Source organism: Lepidochelys kempii, chromosome 7, assembly GCF_965140285.1.
Source record: "Lepidochelys kempii isolate rLepKem1 chromosome 7, rLepKem1.hap1, whole genome shotgun sequence".
NCBI classification, from domain to species: domain Eukaryota; kingdom Metazoa; phylum Chordata; order Testudines; family Cheloniidae; genus Lepidochelys; species Lepidochelys kempii.
The window spans coordinates 108219553-108243076 of record NC_136386.1 but is presented as its reverse complement, the minus strand read 5'-3'; the positions used below and the strand labels follow the sequence as shown (position 1 = coordinate 108243076).

General features: G+C 42.3%; 1 pseudogene; it reads right to left on the bottom strand.

The window, feature by feature from the left end:
* Positions 1-16951, bottom strand: part of LOC140915211 (zona pellucida sperm-binding protein 3-like) — a 44055-nt pseudogene extending 27104 nt beyond the window's left edge.
* Between the last annotated feature and the right edge of the window lie 6573 nt (positions 16952-23524).

Below are 23524 nucleotides of genomic sequence, written 5' to 3'. Positions count from 1 at the left end.
ATTAGCAGCTTGCAAGTTTCACACATAGAGGGAGAGAAACAGTACCAAAAACCAAGAGACCTCTTAATTAGTAATACCCTGGAATTTAAACTCTGGGGAATCAAACTCATTTGTGATTTTTAATACAGAACTTCTTTAATATGATCCAACATTGGGAAGGAATTTTCCTCCAGGGCAGATTGGAAGAGGCCCTGGAGGTTTTTTGCCTTCCTCTGTAGCATGGGGCACGGGTCACTTGCTGGAGGATTCTCTGCTCCTTGAAGTCTTTAAACCACGATTTGAGGACTTCAATAGCACAGACATAGGTGAGAGGTTTTTCGCAGGAGTGGATAGGTGAGATTCTGTGGCCTGCATTGTGCAGGAGGTCGGACTAGATGATCATAATGGTCTCTTCTGACCTAAATATCTATGAATCTATGAATCAATAATATTGACAGATGTATTTTATTATTAAAAATGCTGCTGTAATCACACTGGCCAATTCCATTAGTATTTGAATATCATTAATTTCTACTGCTCAGCATAACTAATAGGAATCTTATGGGTAAATCAATTAAGTTACTAACTAATATTCACTTGCTGCTACGGTCTGGATGGATAAGGATTCACAAGGACTGAAGCAGAAAGCTGGTATTTATCAGACTCTAAACAAATTACACATTCATTTCTAGAAACAGGTTATGAACCTAAATTAGCTTATGACAAAATCATAAAGCCATAGCTTAAAAAAAATAAATCTAAGAAACCACAAAACTTGACTTTGCAGACTTTAAAAACAATCACACTTAATCCTGTCTGACACATAAGATAGAGGAGAGCTATGTTCTGGAATTGGAATGATTTGATTTTTGGATAATGTGACCAAACTAAATAAAAACATATACTGGGGATTTCATAGTGCTTTGGAATAAGTAAGATTTCATTCCGAAAGTCATTAGTACTACAGTTAGTGTTAGTATATGTATTATGGAAGTACTGGTAGTAGCTCCATATTAAAGCTGAGTTTGGTACTTAAGAATAGTATGTATCCTTCGTAAAATTACAGCATTTACTGTTTGAGTACTGACTGAATTTTCTGAGTATTAGTATTTTATGTAGAGCACCTAGAGGTCCTGGTGAGGGATTGGGGTTCTGTTGTGCCAAGTGCTGTAAACACATATAAAGACATGATGGTTCCTGCCCTAAACTGTTTACATTCTAAGGCCCTGATTCTGGAAATATGCTCATGATTAATTTACTGCCAAGTGCAGGCCCATTGAATTTCATGGGATGACGCACCAGAATAAAGTTAAGTACATGCATAAGTTTGCAGGATCAGGGACTTAGAGAGTTTACTAAGAATTAATAATCTAAGCAGTCAATTATCTGAACACAGGGTTTATGACACAGAAGAGGAGATTTTTTTACCATTATTTAATTTATTTTATTTCTGTGTTGACTCAATTTTTTTCCAACAAGACAGCAGGCTTTATGGACAAGAACTCAGTGATGTGGCTTCTGTTATTTGCTGCGGCGTATGATTCTCTTTCAGAAAAGATGTGCTGCTGTGGAAGGCTCTCTTCATTTGATTCGGTATTGTAGGATGTCAGTAGTTATTTTGCCTGGCTGATACTTACTTGGCCAAGACACATGCTGTGCAACAATGGGGAGAAGTAAAAGATGGTTCACTGAAATAATTAACTAGAAAGTTAGCCCTTGAGCTACCCCATAATGCAGACTACCCAGTGTTATTACCCCAGAGGTTAACATTATGAAATCCCTACTCTTAATGCCAATGGCCTAATAAGAATATATTGTTTAGTTTGTGATTATCTTAATTCCTGTCATCAAAAATACAGGCTAGTTTCAGTGCTTGATACAGGAATAAATTCTCTTTGGCGGTAGTAGCTTCACTTCCTCTACAGTCTAAAGACACTTTAAGACTCCTATCTGTTACTATCCAGAGAATGATGACAGGCTCTGTTTCCCAAACCAGCTCAGACTTGACAGTTAAGTAATTAGAAGGAAACTAAAATCTCTCTAAAGTGCTTTGCATAATAGAATAAATGTCACTGCTCTGTGAGTGGGATCAATACAACCCTTATTTCATTTGATAGAGCCTAAGAAGACCTTGTGTGCTGAGCCAGATTTGTAGGGTGCAATGCGGCAGGCAAATAGTTATCGCTCTACGTGTACGGCTCAGAAAGTCCCCTAAAAAGATGCATTTATCCAGGCTCCTTCAAATAGCCAGACAAAAACAACACAGCAATAGTAGGTGTAGTAATGAACCTGGATTTGTGCTGGAAATGGCCCAACCTGATGATCACTTTAGATAAGCTATTACCAGCAGGACAGTGGGGTGGGAGGAGGTATTGTTTCATATTCTCTGTGTGTATATAAAGTCTGCTGCAGTTTCCACGGTATGCATCCGATGAAGTGAGCTGTAGCTCACGAAAGCTCATGCTCAAATAAATTGGTTAGTCTCTAAGGTGCCACAAGTACTCCTTTTCTTTCACCTCTGGAGATCTAGGTTCGCAGGTCATTTCTGTGGTCTTAACCTGGCCTGTAGGGAGTATTTGTCCACAAAACAAACCCAGCAGATAATTTGTGCAATTAGAGTTTAGTCCTGCAATGTGCTGGGCCTGATACAGAAAAGCACATAAACACACACTTTACATTACGTGTGTACTTAAATTCCTTATTAAAATTCTTGACCTTGAAACATCTAAAGTGTTATTTGAAACTATAATTTTAACACAATCATATTAATTTAATAGTGAAGGTATTAGCAATCACTAATTTACTACTAATTATCATTTGTTAGTAGTTAATTGCTAATTAGTAAATAGACTCACTAATTAAGGTAAGTAATCTTGAATATATGGCATTTGTATGTCAAATTCAGTTTTCATTAGTGAACACTTAATCACACATTGCTGGAAGCTTCAAGGACATCATGTGGCTAAAAGCATTTTTTTTTGCAAGCTCTCAGGTTACCACAGTATGAATTTGGAGCCCATGGTAGCTTTACAGCAGTGTAAGAAATGCAGCACCGTTTCTGCAAATTCTTTATAACAGTGCCAGGAAGCAGCAGTGTTGTGAGAATGCTCCATTAATAGCCTCTTTTTGAGATCATATATCCTCTTGAAATTGGCAACTCTCTTTTTTAATGCTAAAATTCTTTAAAAGCAGAGCTTCTAACCCAAATGAGCAGAAGCTTATTTCCATACTTTATTGGGAGAAACATGCTTTTTTGACATCTATGGCTGAATCTCTTTCTGCACTGCAGTAAATCAGAAGTAATTCCACTGTTACACCAGTGAAGTTATGGAAAAATGCTGTGAGAGAATCAAGTCCCTTCTATTTTACAATGTCTTCTGGATGCTGCACTGAATATACCAAAGCCATGAATTTATTCCTCTGAAGAATTATAAGGTTTCATGAGTGGGTGGTGTTTGGGATCTTTGTTATTTAATATAGTGCTACTGCAACTTGGAAAGCGATAGGACCGATTCTCATCTTGCTTACACCAGTGTTACACTGGTGTGACCATTGTGGCAGATTAGGTGTCCACAAATCAAATTCCTTTCTCTTCAGCTTTTATGTTTTGTGTTGAAAATCCCAATAGCAGTAAGAAATGAAACAGCCAGAGGCTGAGTCTTGGAAAAACACCTAGGGGAATTTGGGTGCCCAGTTCCAAGTAAATTTAATAAGAACTGGATAAACAAATGCTTTAGGCAACTTTGAAAATCCCAGTTTTGTGTCCTCAGCACCTGATCCAAAGCCCACTGAAATCAGTGGAAAGCCTCCCAATGACTAACTGTGCTGTAGATCTAGAGCAACTCTACTGAATTAAGCATCTGTGCAATTCCATTGGCTTCAGTAGAGTTATTGTTGATTTACATCACTGTAAGTCAGTGGGCTTTGGAGTACCCTTAGAGTGGCAGTTCTCAGACTTCAGTGACATTATTCAGATGCTTAAAATTAAGCATTTGTGAAGAACTTTGCTGTCTTGGGACCTTGCATCATTGATCAACATCATCATCATCACCACCACAGCTTGTCATTCCAAAATGGCAGCCAAGATCTAGTGTTATCATTTATCTTGAATAGTTCCTTGGGAGTACCAGATGTTGACAGCATGCTTTGTATCAGGCAATATTCAAGTGTTTGCCGAGGCTCTCCACATTCACATTTGAGGTTGCTCTTCAGCTTCCACTTGGTCATATTGTCACCAGCCTTTGCAATCTCCGCATTTGCTCAATTTAGAGTACATCAGTGTTTTCATTCAAGAACAGTGCCTGGATGGAGTAGTTCTGAAGGACCCAGGTTCTCCAAGATCTTCAGAATTTCCTGCCATTTTTTTTCTCTGTAACCTTCCACAGTGGTATTTTGAGGGAAGGGATTTTCAGAGGCTGCTCTCTTTCTGGATTCTAGCCTTTTAGGTGGTAGAATGTGTCCATGCAGTGGATGTCTTGGATCATGCCCCTGTTTTTGTTTCTCCTTTTTACTGAAGGCATCCTACCTTACTAATTGCAGGAGGTCAGACTAGATGATCATAATAGTCCCTTCTGACCTTAGTATCTATGAATCTATGGTTGTGCAATCCCTGCAAGGCAGTATAGTGACTGTGTGGGAGTTGGTTTCAAAGTCTCTGTGATGGTCCTCCTGGACTGATTTAGTTCAATACCAATTTTGTGTGCATGGCTCAAGTGTGAGCATACTGGGGCACAGTAATCCACAATAGACCTTCCACTGAGGTATCTAGGTGATAGCAATGTAATTTCAAAAGCCTTCAGACATCAACAATCCAACACAAATACACTGTATTTATAACAATATGGCTCTCCACCATAAAACCCATAAAACACCCAAATTCAGTTACTTTCTGCAACACTGCAGCAATGCCTATAAACACCAATAATATACATCTTTGTGTCTGGGATTCCACATATGCTTCAGCATGGAATGTTATTTCTTCAACTTCCCTCCCTCACCCTTCACTTTCCATTATACACTCTTAATGCTTTGTACTGTCTTCTTCCTAGGCCTCTATTTGAAATTTGATTGCTTATTGCTTCCTCCTAGACATCTCTTATTTAAAAGATGATTGCTTTTGCCCTCTCCCTTTCCCTGCTCTTTGAAGTTGCCAACCTGATATCAATTTTAGTATTTCTCTATTTCACATTTGCTGGGTGCTGTCAGGTTTAATTTAGTATTTGTACACACATCTTTAAGTGTTTTTAATGTTTCTCTTTTTTGAATGCTTTCAGTCCTTCCCCCTGCCCTTCTTTAGCTATCTACTGTAGCTACTGTCTTGTTTTTTTTCTCCCCCTGCTGTGTCTCCATACACAGGCTTTTTGCTCTGTGGTCTAGTGGGAAAGTTAATGTGTTCTAACAGGGTTTATTTATTTATTTACTTAATAGGTTTGATTAGGAAATTCAAAGAAAAAAAGCAATAGATACTGTCACAAATAAGATGATCTGTAATCTCTGAGTGACAGTCACACAATGGATGGAATAGCATTTACAGAGGGCTTTTCATGCTCTTGGAATATAAGAGTGCTTTTACAGAGCATAGTTATGAGTTAAATGTCTGTAGTGCAGTGGCTGTGGAGGCTTACAGGACAGCCACTTAACATCAAAAACTGTCTAACTGGGGAAGATAATATTTACCAGAGCAAGAAATTTGTGAGCTACTTTATTTAAAACAGTCTCTAGACTCTTTACCTTTAGAATGGTTACAAGAGACAGAAAAGTACTGTAATGATCTCATTTACCTGCTGGTGTCCAGCCCAAGGGAGCCCTGTCCCTGCAGGAGACATGCTGCTGAGGAGGCCAAGGGAATAGATCTGGTGGAAGAAAAGTGATCTCCATGGCCCTGACATCACAGATCTCCCAAGATCTATGCAAATGTGGCAGAACCAACAGGTTTGGGTGCTCTATACTCTCTTGATTGGAAAAATGTGGATGAAACACAGCAAGTGAGAATTGGTTGAGATTTCTGTCCTGTACTCTGGTTATTTTTATGAACTATTGATGATCTGTCCCTAAGTACAGCAAACTAAATATATTATGTGCAAATGCTACAGTGTGAAGAAGTGTTAACCTTCATGTTGTAGAAAGCTGTAGGAAGTTAACACATCTAGTAAATACTAAGGGGGTGTGTGACCCTAGCAGACCAGGTGCCAGCTCATGCCAGAGCCCCAGGCCAATTCATTTGTGTATTAGTAGTATAGATCAAAGTGATTGTTAAAAGTATGAGACTGTATTTAGTGTTTAAACTTCATGAAAACTGTTGGGATGTTACTTGCATTGTTTTCACTTATCTGTATCCCGTTATAATGTAGTAGCAAACATTTACATTGTGTGTACTCCTGTAATGAAATAACCCATCAAACAAGAAAGGCGCCTTGTGGAATGCAAATGAAGAACTTCAGCAGAAAAGTGCTAATTTCAAAGCAAGTGGTCATTGTGTGTGATGTCTGGAGGTCAAAGACTCAAAATGCATTTCTCACTCTCCGTGATCAAAGGAAAAGCCCACGTGGGCAGTGCCATTGTCATCTTGTTTTCTGTGAGCAGAAGCTATAAGTATGGATTCAAGGGAAGATCCTGCATCTCTGGACTGTTTGAACTCTTACAAGGAAGTGCACGAGATGCAAAGCGCAGATCCCCCGAGACAATCTGGGAACCCTGAGAAGACTTTTGGGAAACTGTCAGTTTAGGGACATCACTGCCGCCATCTGGAATTACAAACTATGGGTATGTCTACACTACAAACTTAATTCAACCTCTATTAGGTTGATTTACAACCAATGCAGTAATTACTGTGGTGGTCCATATTACCCTCCTTGGGTTGGTGGTGAGCAACCTCACCAAGAGCACTGATCTAAGAGGGGCAGTGTGGGGAGCTGAGAGCCTGGTCTCTAAGCTCTGCTGGCAGCTCTACCCCACAGGCTCCCAGGTTCCTGGCAGGCTGCCCTCCCTTTACTCCCCATTCCCTGTGAGGGCAGGGGAAGCCACCACCGGGAGCAGGGGGAAACCATCCAGGGTTTCTTACCTCCCTTTCTCTTCCTGCTCCCTTTGGAGGCGCTACTCATGGATGAATATGGAGGACAGTTGGATCTTGACAGAACTTCTGCCTGGCCCTTATGCAGGCCGTGCAAGTGGCTGGGGAAGCTGCTTGTCCCTTCTGATTTCTCTCCACTCTCCCTTTGTGCACGTGTGATAGGACCAGGCAGAACCCTGCCCTCAGTGGGTCTGGGGATTCTCCAGAGTTTCAGTTAGATTCTCTTGAATACAATTCTCTGATCCTGTTTTTTTGTAGCAGTGTCAGAGAACCATATTCAAGAGAATATTGAAGCTGTCAGTGCAACTAATTATTGAGGGAATGGCTGTGACTCAGACTATGTGCCTGAAGAAAGGAATAAGAGTAAGAATTCCCCTTCCCAAGTGTGAGCTACCTAGATCTTGGGTCCCGGCAGATCAGTGTAAGTGGGGCTACTCCCCTTGGAGTAGGTGGGCAGGGAAAGTTAAGGAATGGGCAAAGCCCTGGCCTCAGCCTCCTCCCCTACTCACAGTGTAGATTAACTGAGCTAATCTAAAATATCCTGTGCTGTACATGTCCAACCTGACAGCTGCATTGGAAGAAATAATTCATCTAAAGTCTGAATTTGTAATCACACTTAACTGGCAAAGTACAACTCAGCAGTTTATGAGAAAGTTGTGTGTCCTTTCAGTTTTTGTAATGAGAGGAATGGGGGGAAGGATCATAGGTATAAAATTAGGCCTGCCAGCTTTGGTCTGGTTGACAGATCTGTGTGTGCATATGACTTCAGGGGTTGTAGTCTGCATCTCTGCCAGTCTGCTCTGTTCTTGTGGCCTGACAGGCTATGAAAATGTACAGGACTCTTGCTCTCTTAGCAACTGAAACTAAAAGGATGACTCGTGGAGTAAGCTGCTGCAGAATCAAGCTCACAGGGTAGATATTAGCATGTTGCCATCTGAAATGGAAACTTTTAACCATTCTTAAATCATTATCAGTTCTGGATTTTCAGGCAACTCTCTTTTTAAAATTTTCTTCCCTTTTTTCCAGGGTGAAAGGCAAGAATTGTGAGAAACTAAAACACAATTATAGTTTAAGCTGAAATTAAACAAAAAAATAATTTTGAATTTTTCTATTGAAAATTTTTAAAAGCCAAAGATGACATTTTTCTATGGAAAATTTCAATTTCGATGAAACTACTTTTCCCAATGGGAAAATGTTTCAGTCAAAAATTTTTTAGTCACTCACGACTCTCAGTAAAACTTGCCGGCTGCTTCATGTCAGATTAGATTGTGGTTTCCTCACACAGCTGCATATGATAGAGAAGCAGAGAAGAAGAAGCCTTCATAACCTTTGCTTGGCCTATTCGAAGGCATCCAAGAATCAAAGCCTCTGCCAGTGGGTGCAGTAGGCATGGCTACCATGATGGAAAGAGGGTGAAGAGTAGATGGAGCTATGGCTCCACTCCTTGCCCTCCACTGGCCAGTTTGCAATCAGGTCACGCAGCTAGACGTGCCTTTCTGAAACACATTGTTAACTTGTGCTCCTCATGGGACAATGAGTCTTCACACTGCCCCATATAGCAGGCAGTGCTTAAGAGGTACAGTTCAGTCCTTGGATTGTGTTGAAAAATAAAGTCCAAAAGGTGCTGGTAATTGCATCCATGGCTAGATTGTACTGCAGTTTCACAGTGTAGCAATTTATTCAATGAATATTCTTGTCACGGTTCCTCCCCCACTCTGAACTCTAGGGTACAGATGTGGGGACCTGCATGAAAAACCTCCTAAGCTTATCTTTACCAGCTTAGGTCAAAACTTCCCCAAGGTACAAAATATTACCCCCGTTATCCTTGGACTGGCCGCTACCACCACCAAACTAATACTGGTTACTGGGGAAGAGCTGTTTGGACGCGTCCTTCCCCCCAAAATACTTCCCAAAACCTTGCACCCCACTTCCTGGACAAGGTTTGGTAAAAAGCCTCACCAATTTGCATAGGTGACCACAGACCCAAACCCTTGGATCTGAAAACAATGAAAAAGCATTCAGTGTTTTACAAGAAGACTTTTAATAAAAAATAGAAGTAAATAGAAATAAAGAAATCCCCCCTGTAAAATCAGGATGGTAGATATCTTACAGGGTAATTAGATTCAAAAACATAGAGAACCCCTCTAGGCAAAACCTTAAGTTACAAAAAAGATACACAGACAGAAATAGTTATTCTATTCAGCACAATTCTTTTCTCAGCCATTTAAAGAAATCATAATCTAACACATACCTAGCTAGATTACTTACTAAAAGTTCTAAGACTCCATTCCTGTTCTGTCCCCCGCCAAGACGACTACAGACAGACACAGACCCTTTGTTTCTCTCCCTCCTCCCAGCTTTTGAAAGTATCTTGTCTCCTCATTGGTCATTTTGGTCAGGTGCCAGCGAGGTTACCTTTAGCTTCTTAATCCTTTACAGGTGAGAGGAGCTTTCCCCTGGCCAGGAGGGATTTCAAAGGGGTTTACCCTTCCCTTTATATTTATGACACGCCCCCCAAATCTCAGCTAGGGTGAAACACTGGCTGGGATTTCTTCCTGGAGCTCTAGGAAAACAGAGTTAATAAGACACATGCATCTCTAAATATACTACCAAGTACATAAAGACTAACAATATTTTCCACATCTCAAGGACGATTTTAACCAGTTGATTCTGGGAAACTTTCACGGGAGAGTGCATCAGCCACTTTGTTAGAAGCTCCTGAGATGTGTTGGATGTCGAAATCAAAATCTTGGAGAGCTAAACTCCACCGAAGAAGTTTTTTGTTAGTTTCTTTGACGGTGTGAAGCCACTTTAGTGCAGCATGGTCGGTTTGCAGGTGGAAACGCCGTCCCCAAACATATGGGCGTAGCTTTTCCAGAGCGTAGACAATGGCATAACATTCTTTTTCAGTGACTGACCAGTTGCTTTCCCTCTCAGACAGTTTTTTGCTGAGAAACACTACAGGGTGGAATTCTTGATCAGGTCCTTTCTGCATTAAAACTGCTCCCACACCACGCTCGGATGCATCTGTGGTTACTAGGAACGGTTTGTCAAAGTCTGGGGCCCTTAGTACAGGGTCAGACATGAGTGTCGCTTTAAGCTTGTTAAAGGCCTTCTGACACTTTCCGGTCCACTGAACAGCATTTGGCTGTTTCTTTTTGGTTAGGTCTGTCAGTGGGGCAGCGATTTGGCTGTAGTGTGGTACAAATCGTCTGTAATAACCGGCCAAACCTAAGAAGGATTGAACCTGTTTTTTTGACTTTGGGACAGGCCACTTTTGGATAGCATCCACTTTGGCCTGTAGGGGGCTGATAGTTCCTTGACCCACCTGGTGTCCAAGGTAAGTCACTCTGTTTAGGCCTATTTGACACTTCTTAGCCTTAACAGTTAGTCCTGCCTCCCTTATGCGCTCAAGGACTTTTTGTAGATGTTCCAGGTGGTCTGCCCAGGAATCCGAAAATATGGCCACATCGTCAAGGTAGGCGACTGCATATTCTCCTAATCCCGCTAGGAGACCATCTACAAGTCTTTGGAAAGTGGCGGGTGCATTTCGCAGCCCGAAAGGGAGTACATTAAATTCATACAGCCCGAGATGTGTGATGAAGGCTGACCTTTCCTTGGCAGATTCATCTAGCGGTACCTGCCAGTACCCCTTGGTTAAGTCCAAGGTAGAGATGAACTGGGCCCGTCCCAGTTTCTCTAATAGTTCATCAGTGCGTGGCATTGGATAGTTGTCTGGGCGAGTTACAGCATTTAGCTTACGGTAGTCCACGCAAAAATGTATTTCCCCATCTGGTTTGGGAACTAGAACCACTGGAGATGCCCATGCACTTTCAGAGGGGCGGATTACACCCATCTGTAACATATCCTGGATCTCCCGTTCTATAGCAGTTTTAGCTTGAGGAGACACCCGGTAAGGGTGGACCCTAATTGGGTGAGCATTACCTGTGTCAATGGAGTGGTATGCCCGTTCAGTCAGTCCTGGGGTGGCTGAGAACGTTGGCGCGTAGCTAGTGCACAGCTCCTGGATCTGCTGTCGCTGCATACGCCCAAGGGTCATGGAGAGGTTCACCTCTTCCACACCGCCAGCACATTTCCCTTCGTAATAGACACCTTCAGGCCACTCAGCGTCGTCTCCTCCCTGGGCTGTAAACTGACAAACCTTTAATTCTCTGGAATAAAAGGGCTTTAGAGAATTAATATGGTACACCTTAGGCTTTCGGTTGGAGGTGGGGAATGCTATGAGATAATTAACAGCTCCCAGGCGCTCCTGGACCACGAATGGCCCTTCCCACGACGCTTCCATTTTATGGGCCTGGAGCGCCTTTAAGACCATGACCTGGTCTCCTACTTTGAAGGAACGCTCTCTGGCATGTTTATCATACCAGGCTTTTTGCTCTTTTTGAGCATCCTGTAAGTTTTCTCTAGCAAGGGCTAAAGAGGTTCGGAGGGTGTTTTGTAGGTTGGTTACAAAGTCCAGAATGTTAGTTCCTGGAGAAGGTGTAAATCCCTCCCATTGCTGCTTCACCAACTGCAATGGCCCCTTAACCTCACGGCCATATACAAGTTCAAATGGGGAAAACCCTAAACTGGGATGTGGTACAGCTCTGTAGGCAAAGAGCAACTGCTGCAATACTAGGTCCCAATCATTGGAGTGCTCATTTACGAATTTACGTATCATGGCCCCCAAAGTTCCATTAAACTTCTCCACCATGCCATTTGTTTGATGATGGTAAGGAGTGGCAACCAAGTGATTTACCCCATGAGCTTCCCAAAGGTTTTTCATAGTTCCTGCCAGGAAATTAGTCCCTGCATCTGTGAGGATGTCGGAGGGCCAACCTACCCTGGCAAAAATGTCTGCTAGTGCCTGGCATACACTTTTAGCCCTGGTGTTGCTTAGAGCTACTGCTTCCGGCCATCGGGTGGCAAAATCCATGAAAGTCAGTATGTACTGCTTTCCTCTGGGTGTCTTTTTCGGAAAAGGACCCAGAATATCCACAGCTACTCGCTGAAATGGAACTTCAATGATGGGGAGTGGCTGGAGAGGAGCTTTGACCTGGTCTTGGGGTTTTCCCACTCTTTGGCACACCTCACAAGACTGGACATAGGTAGAAACATCCTTGCCCATTCCCTCCCAGTGGAATGACCCCCCCAAACGGTCTTTGGTCCTGTTCACCCCAGCATGGCCACTAGGGTGATCATGGGCTAAGCTCAAGAGCTTGGCCCGGTATTTAGTTGGAACTACCAACTGTCTCTGAGGATGCCAGTCTTCCTGGTGTCCCCCAGAAAGAGTTTCCTTGTATAAAAGTCCTCTTTCTACAACAAACCTGGATCGATTAGAAGAGCTGAGAGGCGGTGGGTTGCTCCGTGCCGCCGTCCACGCTCTCTGGAGGCTTTCATCTGCTTCCTGTTCGGTCTGGAACTGTTCCCTTGATGCTGGAGACATCAGTTCCTCATTGGATTGGGGACATAGGCTTGGTCCCTCTGGAAGCGATATAGGGGATGGAGCTGTTTCTGTTGACTGTGAACCGCTCTCCGCTGGTGCACTATGTTGGGATTCAGGCTCCGGCTGAGCCTCTTGTGTAGGGTTATCGGCTGCTGCCAGTTCAGGTTCGGTGGGGCCCTCTGGTGTTGAGGTTGCAAGTACTGGATTCAGTGCTGGCACGGGGTCTGGTGTTGGTTGTTTGGCTGGTTCCGGTTCTGGGACTGGTTCCATCTGGGTCTATGGGACTGGATCCACTACTGCTGTTGCAGACATTGGCCTGGGGTCCAGGTCCATCACCTCTGACCGGGCCCTGATAGAAGTTTCCGGAACAGAGCTAGGCCCCACGGCTTGCTTAGCCTGGCTGCGGGTGACCGTTCCCACCCTCTTGGCCTGCTTCACGTGATTGGCCAAGTCTTCCCCCAACAGCATGGGGATGGGATAATCATCATAGACTGCAAAAGTCCACATTCCTGACCAGCCCTTGTACTGGACAGGCAACTTGGCTGTAGGCAAATTGAAAGAGTTGGACTTGAAGGGTTGAATCGTCACTTGGATCTCTGGGTTGATTAAATTGGGGTCCACTAAGGAAGCATGGATAGCTGACACTTGTGCTCCGGTGTCCCTCCACGCGGTGACCTTCTTCCCACCCACACTCACAGTTTCCCTCCGCTCCAAGGGTATCTGGGAGGTATCTGGGCCTGTGGACCTCTGGTGTGATTCCGGTGCAATGAACTGTAATCTGTTGGGGTTCTTGGGGCAGTTGGCCTTTACATGCCCCAGCTCGTTACATTTAAAACATCGTCCAGCTGACGGGTCACCGGGGCGAGGTGGGTTGCTGGAGAACGGGGTGGTGGGACGATAAGGGGTCTGGAGGGTTCTTTGGGAGGTAGGTGGGGCTTTGGGCGGCCCCCGGTAATAGGGTGTGGTCTGGGGTGGTCCCTTCTGGTCTCCGCTCCAACTGCGACCAGTTTTCTTCTTCTCTGCCACCTCCACCCATCTGGCTCCAATCTCTCCTGCCTCGATTACAGTTTTGGGTTTCCCATCTTGGATGTATCTTTCTATTTCCTCAGGAACACCCTCTAAGAATTGTTCCATTTGCATTAGGAAGGGCAAATTTACTGGAGATTCAACACTTGCTCCTGATATCCAGGCATCCCAATGTTTCACAATGTGGTAGGCATGTTGGGTAAATGACATGTCTGGTTTCCACCTTAGGGCTCGGAACCTCCGACGAGACTGCTCGGGTGTTATCCCCATTCTGACTCTCGCCTTGGATTTAAACAGTTCATACTTGTTCATATGTTCTTTAGGCATTTCAGCTGCCACCTCAGCTAAGGGTCCACTGAGCTGCGGCCTCTGCTCTACCATGTATTGGTCAGTAGAGATGTTGTACCCAAGGCAGGCCCTTTCGAAGTTTTCTAAGAAGGCCTCAGTATCATCACCTGCCTTGTAGGTGGGGAACTTTCTGGGATGGGAAGTGGTACCTGGAGAAGGATTGCTAGGGTTTGTTGGTATATTCTGCTGGGCCTTTATCCTCTCCATCTCCTCCACATGCTTCCTTGCCTCCATTTCCCTCTTGTGGGCAGCCTCCTGTACCTCCTTCTCCAGCCGCATGAGTTCTATCTGTCTTTCATGTTCCCTTTGTTTTTCCTCAGCCTGAAATTTGGCTAATTCCAGCTGTAGTCGAGCCGAGGATTTGGCCATTCTAACCTCTCTGTTTTTAACTAACTTTACACCCGAGGTTTAGAAATAAACAAACAAAACTTGGCTGTAAAATTTTGCTGTGCTGGAATAGAATACCTATTCTCTGATAGTGATTGTCAGCCTACAGAAAAAGACAATTCCCTTGTCTCTGCTCTGGGCCCAAATTAAAGCAAAAAACCTCCAACTACTTGGAAACCTGCTTACCCAGCCCAAAGAAAAAAAAATTTCTTTTCAAACCTGTGCTCCTTGTAAAACAAAAAAAAAATCAAAATCCTAAAAAAAACCCTGCCACTTTTGTCTCCAGGCAAATGGGTAGAGCACACACCCTCTATTTACTTTTAGGAAGAAAAGAAAAAAAAAACACCTCTGGGTTGGAAGACTGTGAATTTCCCTGCAGGAGTTAAGTACCCTGCCTCCAGGCAAAGAAAACCTGCAATTCACAAGATAATCCCCTTTTGTCTCTGCTTGGCCACAAAGCAGAGAGAAACCAAGCTGCTTTCAGTTTCAAAGCTGCTTTCTGGACTTCCTAAAAATTCCTTTTTAAAATCTGTATTTCTAGTTCAAAAAATCTCAACTGGATCTCAAAATGATTTCAGGTTAATCCCACCACTGTGCCACCACGTCACGGTTCCTCCCCCACTCTGAACTCTAGGGTACAGATGTGGGGACCTGCATGAAAACCCTCCTAAGCTTATCTTTACCAGCTTAGGTCAAAACTTCCCAAGGTACAAAATATTACCCCCGTTATCCTTGGACTGGCCGCTACCACCACCAAACTAATACTGGTTACTGGGGAAGAGCTGTTTGGACGCGTCCTTCCCCCCAAAATACTTCCCAAAACCTTGCGCCCCACTTCCTGGACAAGGTTTGGTAAAAAGCCTCACCAATTTGCCTAGGTGACTACAGACCCAGACCCTTGGATCTTAAGAACAATGAACAATCCTCCCAACACTTGCACCCCCCCTTTCCTGGGAAATGTTGGATAAAAAGCCTCACCAATTTGCATAGGTGACCACAGACCCAAACCCTTGGATCTGAAAACAATGAAAAAGCATTCAGTGTTTTACAAGAAGACTTTTAATAAAAAATAGAAGTAAATAGAAATAAAGAAATCCCCCCTGTAAAATCAGGATGGTAGATATCTTACAGGGTAATTAGATTCAAAAACATAGAGAACCCCTCTAGGCAAAACCTTAAGTTACAAAAAAGATACACAGACAGAAATAGTTATTCTATTCAGCACAATTCTTTTCTCAGCCATTTAAAGAAATCATAATCTAACACATACCTAGCTAGATTACTTACTAAAAGTTCTAAGACTCCATTCCTGTTCTGTCCCCCGCCAAGACGACTACAGACAGACACAGACCCTTTGTTTCTCTCCCTCCTCCCAGCTTTTGAAAGTATCTTGTCTCCTCATTGGTCATTTTGGTCAGGTGCCAGCGAGGTTACCTTTAGCTTCTTAATCCTTTACAGGTGAGAGGAGCTTTCCCCTGGCCAGGAGGGATTTCAAAGGGGTTTACCCTTCCCTTTATATTTATGACAATTCTCATGTAAAACTTTGAGATTACTCTCAGCGTGAGGCACTAGTCAGCCTGAGTCTGGGTACCACAATCCTCTATTACATTTAACTGAGCTTTAGGCTTGTGAGACCAAAGAGCTTGTGTTTACTTTTCTCTCTTCTCTTCTTTTCTTTTCTTTAAACTAGTGTTTTTCCTCCAAGCTTCTGCTGCGTATTCTGGCAGCAAATCTCTGTTCAGGACTTTCTTGTTGCAGAGGAGATAAGGACTGATGCTGCACAATGTACAACATCATCAGTTGCAGTAGATACTGTCTCAGGTGGAATACATTGGAGCAGAAAGCTATAATTCTGGCACTGGGGGGAAAGAAAAGCTGTCTCTGGTTTTAATGTGTGATCGAGCACATGAAGAAATCATATGGCTCAACAATCACTTTGTTAAAGGCCTGTGTTTAATTCACCAAAATCTGACTTTGGGAAACAACCTGTGGGGTATATTCCATTGGTGCAAATACAGAATACCTTTTGATTGGGCCCAGTAGGCACAGAGTTCAGAAAGGGGTGGGAAAAGCTGCCTCAGAAGGAGCTTTGGGATGGTCGTGCTCCAGCCCTCAGAGAGGTCTCCAGTGGACAGTGGGGTGTGCCCAAGGCCTAAAGGAGGTGCAGCAGGCTTCCCCTTCATTTCTGTTAGCTCATGTTGAGGGGAGAATGCCCCTGCATGCTCCCTGCACAAGGGAGATGTATATTCCCAGGGCCATTTAAATTGTGGTTGCAGATTCTTTGTGCCACTGGAGGGAACCAGAGGATTGGGCAATTTTTTAGCATAGCTACTGAAGTTATGTGGGTTATCCTAACTTGTCCCTGTTTGATGACTTCTTTACTATTGCCTTTCTCTGCCTGCCTTAAGCTTGCAAACTTCTGCCTTTATCTCCACCCTCTTCAATTAAATATCTTACATGTTGAAGTGATCCTCTCAAGTGGGAATGCCCTCTTCTATCTCCTGTGTGACACAGGCCTTCCACTTACCTCCACTATGTGAAGCTGCAGTGACAACCTTAATGCTGAAAGTTTTTTCTCCCAAATTGACCGTGCTTGTAAATCTCCATATCACCAAGTGGTTATCAGTGCCTATGTACAATCCTGGCATGCCCCCACCACTCTCACAGTCTTTACCTGTGCCTTCATTGCCCACCATCTAGATTATTGCAATTCCCTTTGTGATTACATCCTAAAATAGCAACTCTCCAGAGGTCAGCAGTTGTGGGAAGCTGTACCCTGCCTTCTCAAAAATACAAAGTACAACCCTGTTGTTCCAACCTCAGATAACCTCATTGCCTCCTTATCCAGTTCAAGATACTATTCAAAATTGCCCTTGATTTTCTGAATCTCTCTGCTCCTTTCCTTGTTTCCTCTGCTAAGCTAACACTGGCTAGAGGCTCTGTCCATTGACAGAATCTTGCTGTGTCCTGCTCTAGTCTTGCCATCTAGAACTGTCTTCTTGCATCTTTCAGACTCTTCAGCTCTCCATTTCATTTAAAATCTCTGCTGTAATTATATATATATATATTTCATTCTTTGCCTCTTAATATCTACCCCCCACTGCTAATTTTTAAATTGCTGAACTATATTTACAGTTACTCTCAAGAGTTTTGAACGACTTTTGCGCACAAAAACTATTGTATAGTAATATATTGGATAACTTTTCCTTCCTTCCTTCCTTCCTTCCTTCCTTCCTTCCTTCCTTCCTTCCTACCACTTCCAGAGGAACAGGGAGGAGAGAAGAGAGACAACATTTACGAGACTACAGTGACGGGTATACATAGAAACGTGGTCTGAGCACAGGACTCTGAGTCAGGATCTCCTGAATTCTAATGACACTTCTGCCAGTTGCCAATGGCAGCAACAAGGGCTGGGTTCAGTCTGTCTCAAGAATAAATAAAACTATGGCTCAGGCACTCACCCAGAGCTGTACTCTTAGGGCATGTCTACACTTACCTCTGGAGCGATCAATCCAGTGGGGGGGGGTCGATTTATCTTGTCTAGTGAAGACGCAATAAATCGACCGCCGAGTGCTCTCCTGTCAACTCCAGTACTCCACCAGAGCAAGAAGTGTAGGCGGAGTTGATGGGGGAGCATCAGCAGTTGACCTACTACAGTGAAGACACCGTGGTAAGTAGATCTAAATACGTCGACTTCAGCTACGTTATTCACTTAGCTGAGGTTGCATAACTTAGATAGATCCTCCCCCTCCCCCCCAGTGTAGACCAGGCCTTATTTCTGGCTCTGGGAAATTAAAGTATATACTCCCTTTCTAGGTGGTTCTTCCTCACTTATAAGCACCCAGGAGTCTTTGGAATATGGAACCATAAATACCTTTTGTTTGGGGAAAAGGAAAATCAAACATTAGAAACAAGATAATGCTCCCCCCCTCTCTGTTTGTATCTATATCTATAATAAAATGAGCAAAACTCACCTAGTGATTCAGGAGTATGACTCAGTCTCAAAGCAATCCCCACCCACCTAGATCCACACCAACTGGTCCAATTGTATTCAGTGGTATTAGGAGAGGCATAAGCGGGGGGCTCTCCTCCAGCTGGCTGGTCATCTGGAGAAGTCTGCACCACCAAGACCTGCGGTGATGTGCAGCTTTCTGGTACAGTTATGTGAAATCAGCTCTGCCACTGCTGGTCCGATAGGGGCTCTCTTCGAGGTGAACTTTGTGCAGGCACCACCTGTTGGGGGTACGATTGTCACCAGTGAAGTTGGCTGTCACTATGAAGTCAGCTCTGTGCTGCTACTGGTTCAGTTGGTCCGGTCCAGTCCAGTCCTAAAGAATCAGTACACTCAACATGTTCAGAGTCTCCAGGTGGAGAACCTGGAGCAAAACAGGGTCTTTGGACAGAGTTTCTGCTCCCTGGGAGAGAGCTGCTGGTCTCTTGGAGACAGCCCTCCACCACCTTCTGTCCTGTTCCTAGTTCTCTGTCTGCAAAGTTGGGGAGATCCCCTAACAATATCCTGCACAATTTCTGTGCTCTTTCATGAGTACAGTCACAGGAACAGTCTATTACTACTTACACAATCTGACCATAAATTCCAGCTGAAGCAATAAAACACAGTATGTGAAACCACATGGGTAAGCAATATTTTAATTCATGGAAATGAGGCTGGCCAGAGCTGACTTTCATACTCTAGAGAGAGCAAGAGGGTTCCATCCCTCTAAGCTTCTGGCTCTGGTGCTCACATTATTATCAGCTGTGACATTGCCTCTCTCTGTTGCCTAAAGTTAAGCACATGCTCAGTAGGGAAGGACTGCTGCATCAGGGCCATAATAACTGTGTCTCACTTTCTTTATCTTTAAAATGAGGACATCATTCTCTTTCACCTAGCTGTAAGGGCTTATTGTGAGGTTAGCTCATATTTGAAAAGTGCCTTTGAAAAAAAATAAAAGGAGTACTTGTGGCACCTTAGAGACTAACCAATTTATTTGAGCATGAGCTTTCGTGAGCTACAGCTCACTTCATCGGATGCATGCCGATGCATGCCGATGCATGACGGCATGCATCCGATGAAGTGAGCTGTAGCTCACGAAAGCTCATGCTCAAATAAATTGGTTAGTCTCTAAGGTGCCACAAGTACTCCTTTTCTTTTTGCGAATACAGACTAACACGGCTGTTACTCTGAAACCTTTGAAAAAAAATAGTATTAGAAAAGTGCAAAGTTGTATGATTAATTACCCGACTATCAGAAGGTTCAGTGGTGTTCATGGTTAGCAGCCAGGCCAGGAAGATAAAAGAAAAAAAACAGCCCAAGAGGTAATGGTTGCAGCTATCACAATAAAGCTGATGAACTATGTTCAATTCCCATTCAGAAAAGCACTTAGTTTATGTTTGTAAAAAAGTATGAAACAGAAAATGTAAATTGCTATTCAAGCTCATTGCCATTATTATTTTACTTTATTTATTAAGGAGAATTTGTAGGCCAGCCCCTCAGTTGGTGTAAATAAGTTTAGCTGCACTGACTTCAGTGGTGCTTTGCTGCTTTAAACCAACTGAGGATCTGCCCCATATATATATGTATAATTATGTGTAAAAGAATTATTATCTGACTAGGCACTATCATGCAAGGCCAGAAATTAATTCTAAAACTTATTTACAAATAAAAAAACGAAGTTCTTTTTCTGAGAAAGGAGAAATCCAGTATTAAAAATCTTTATCATGGCACTAAAATTAATTTAACAATAAGAGTAAGAGCTGATATTACAATATAAGTCACACTTGATATTATGTGCTGTATATTATGCATCCCAGCAGGTTGGCACAATATTAAATGCATGTATGAATAAACTTGTAGCATTTTGTAAATTGAAGCCATCAAGAGTGGAAATGTAGAACTCTGTAATATAATTATTTGTTAAACAAAATAATGAACAATAAATAGATTGATTTACAGTAGGTAATACTTAATCAGAATGTAATAATATTGAATGATTCTAAGTTAATTATAGTTGATATTAAGTATTAAAACTTCATTTTTATTTTTCCACTTGGAGTATTAGGAAAGGCTTCATGGTTCAGTAGATGAAGAAAGATGACCCTTAGAACTGGTTGTGTAACAATGACATGCCAAGGTACATCATGAAATAAAGCATTCCTACTATATTTTTAATTAGGTTGGCATTGAGCCTGTCTGAGTCTAAGGAAGATCTGTATCAAGTTGTATTGCTGTTTGTTTCTCCCCCAAATCAGCAGCCAGTGTATCACTGCCAGATAAAAAGTGAAAAGGTCATTTACCCACTTAAGAATTTCTGAATCATTTAATAGCTAATTTGTACTATTAATTACTACCTTTTGTATGTGTAATTAGATTGAATTATTATTCTCCCTTTACTGTTAATAGGAGAGGGGTGATAATGTGCAGATCTGAGTTCTCACTGGGTTAATATCTTGCCATATGACTATATACAAGATAACCAGGTTACTACAATTTGTGTACCACTGAATTTTGCTTTTTCTGTGAATTTTGTCTAGTGTCCTAACTCAAATTTCATGTCAGGCTTTCAGGTTCAAAGCTATTGCATTAAGGTCCTTATTCAACAAAGTACTTACATATGTGCTTAAATACATCTCTGTCCATCAAAACAATTGATCACATTTGTCAAGGTTCCTTCCCCACTCTGAATGCTAGGAATGCTCTGAATGCATGAAAAACCTCCTAAGCTTATCTTTACCAGCTTAGGTCAAAACTTCCCCAAGGTACAAAATATTCCACCCTTTGTCCTTGGATTGGCCGCTACCACCACCAAACAAGTACTGGTTACTGGGGAAGAGCTGTTTGGAAACGTCTTTCCCCCCAAAATACTTCCCAAAACTTCGCACCTCACTTCCTGGACAAGGTTTGGTAAAAAGCCTCACCAATTTGCCTAGGTGACTACAGACCCAGACCCTTGGATCTTAAGAACAATGAACAATCCTCCCAACACTTGCACCCCCCCTTTCCTGGGGAATGTTGGATAAAAAGCCTCACCAATTTGCATAGGTGACCACAGACCCAAACCCTTGGATCTAAGAACAATGAAAAAGCATTCAGTTTTCTTACAAGAAGACTTTTAATAGAGATAGAAGTAAATAGAACTAAAGAAATCCCCCCTGTAACATCAGGATGGTAGATACCTTACAGGGTAATTAGATTCAAAACATAGAGAACCCCTCTAGGCAAAACCTTAAGTTATAAAAAGATACACAGACAGAAATAGTTATTCTATTCAGCACAATTCTTTTCTCAGCCATTTAAAGAAATCATAATCTAACGCATACCTAGCTAGATTACTTACTAAAAGTTCTAAGACTCCATTCCTGGTCTATCCCCGGCAAAAAAGCATATAGACAGACACACAGACCCTTTGTTTCTCTCCCTCCTCCCAGCTTTTGAAAGTATCTTGTCTCTTCATTGGTCATTTTGGTCAGGTGCCAGTGAGGTTACCTTTAGCTTCTTAACCCTTTACCTGTGAGAGGATTTTTTTTTCTGGCCAGGAGGGATTTTAAAGGGGTTTATCCTTCCCTTTATATTTATGACAACATTGCTTAAAGTTTTGCATATATTGGCTGAATAGGGCCTAAGTACCTGAAATAACTGAAGACTTAATTCTGCAGGCCTTACTCACACGATATAATTATTACTCATGTGATTAGTGCTGTTGCCTTTAATGGGACTTCTTCTTCTTCAAGTGATACAAAGACTGTCAACCACCACCTTTCATCTTTCACAATCATGAAAGAGGTGTAAAACTTCCACTCTCTTTTGGATACTAGTCCATCTGGTAGTGTATCCAATGTAGCTGGCTCTCTTCCTCTCCCTTCCTGGTTTGCCTGTGATCTTGCCTGATAGTATGAGTGCTGGAATTGAGTTACCCTGCGATCAGCAACCACAGAAAGATGCTATTCTCTTACCTAGAGCCTAAAATAATTGTGCTCTTTAAAAATTCTTTCTTAATATCACCTCATCATTCATAGGTTTGGTTATCCAGTTAATTGTTAACATTCTTCTGTAACAACACAATGTGAACATTCTGAGCCATCTGTTTCATTTTTAAGTGTTCAGCTCTCACACCTGCACAGGAGGGGTGACCATATATAGCACTTCAGCAATCTAATGAGGATGTATAGTTTTAGCTTTTGACAACACAGAAGCCTTTGCAAGTTGCTGAATGTGTTTTTTTTTATTTCCTCGTTGCATCATCTGTCTGATATTATTAGATTCCCTAAACAGGGGGAAACTATTGATTTGTTGCACCATTTAACGGTCAAGATATAGGTGTTGCTTAGCTTTTGCATTACTTTGTTTACTTATTATCATACTTTTTGGCTTCCTAATGATAATCAGGTTTCAGAGTAGCAGCCGTGTTAGTCTGTATTCGCAAAAAGAAAAGGACTACTTATGGCACCTTAGAGACTAACACATTTATTTGAGCATAAGCTCACAAAAGCTTATGTTCAAATAAATTTGTTAGTCTCTAAGGTACCACAAGTACTCCTTTTCTTTTTGCTAATGTTAATAGTCATTCCATATTTCTTTCTGGCATTGTTCAGGGCAGTAAGCATGTTCTCAAGTTCTTCCCTTGGTGAAGTGATGCAAACTAGGTCACTGGCGTATCTTTTGTTGTTGATAGATATGCCATTGACATGTATTCTCTTGTGGGTGTCTTCTAAGCTTTTCCTCATTATGCCTTCTACGTATATGATGAATCGTCGCAGAGACAGGATGCAACCTTAGCATATACTTTTCTTGATGCTGCAATACCTCAGATAGTTCATTGTTCATTTGGATTGCTGCTTTCTATCCCCAATACCGGCTTTTTATTAATTCTAGATCTTGGAAGTCAATACTGCATCCTTCAAGAACATATATCGTCTTCTCAATTTGGATTTTATCAAATGCCTTCTCAAAATTCACAAACAGCATACAAATTTCCCTTTGCCCTTCTATTATATGCTCATCTGAGCATATATGATTAAAGGTACAGATATTATGTGAACGAAATGTTGCCAGCCCTGAGTTGCTGGTCCTGATCAGCAGTTTTTTGAAGTTTATGCAGGCCTGATCTTGTGTTGCATGGATACAGAACAATCATTTATGCTGCTCACAATCATATTTGTCATGTCTTCAGGTGGTATATTTAGTAATGCACTTACAGCACGGGAAATTCCCAAATGCACCATACTTGTAAGTCTGATTGTGTTTATTTTAAATATACTTCATTTGGAAGAAGATA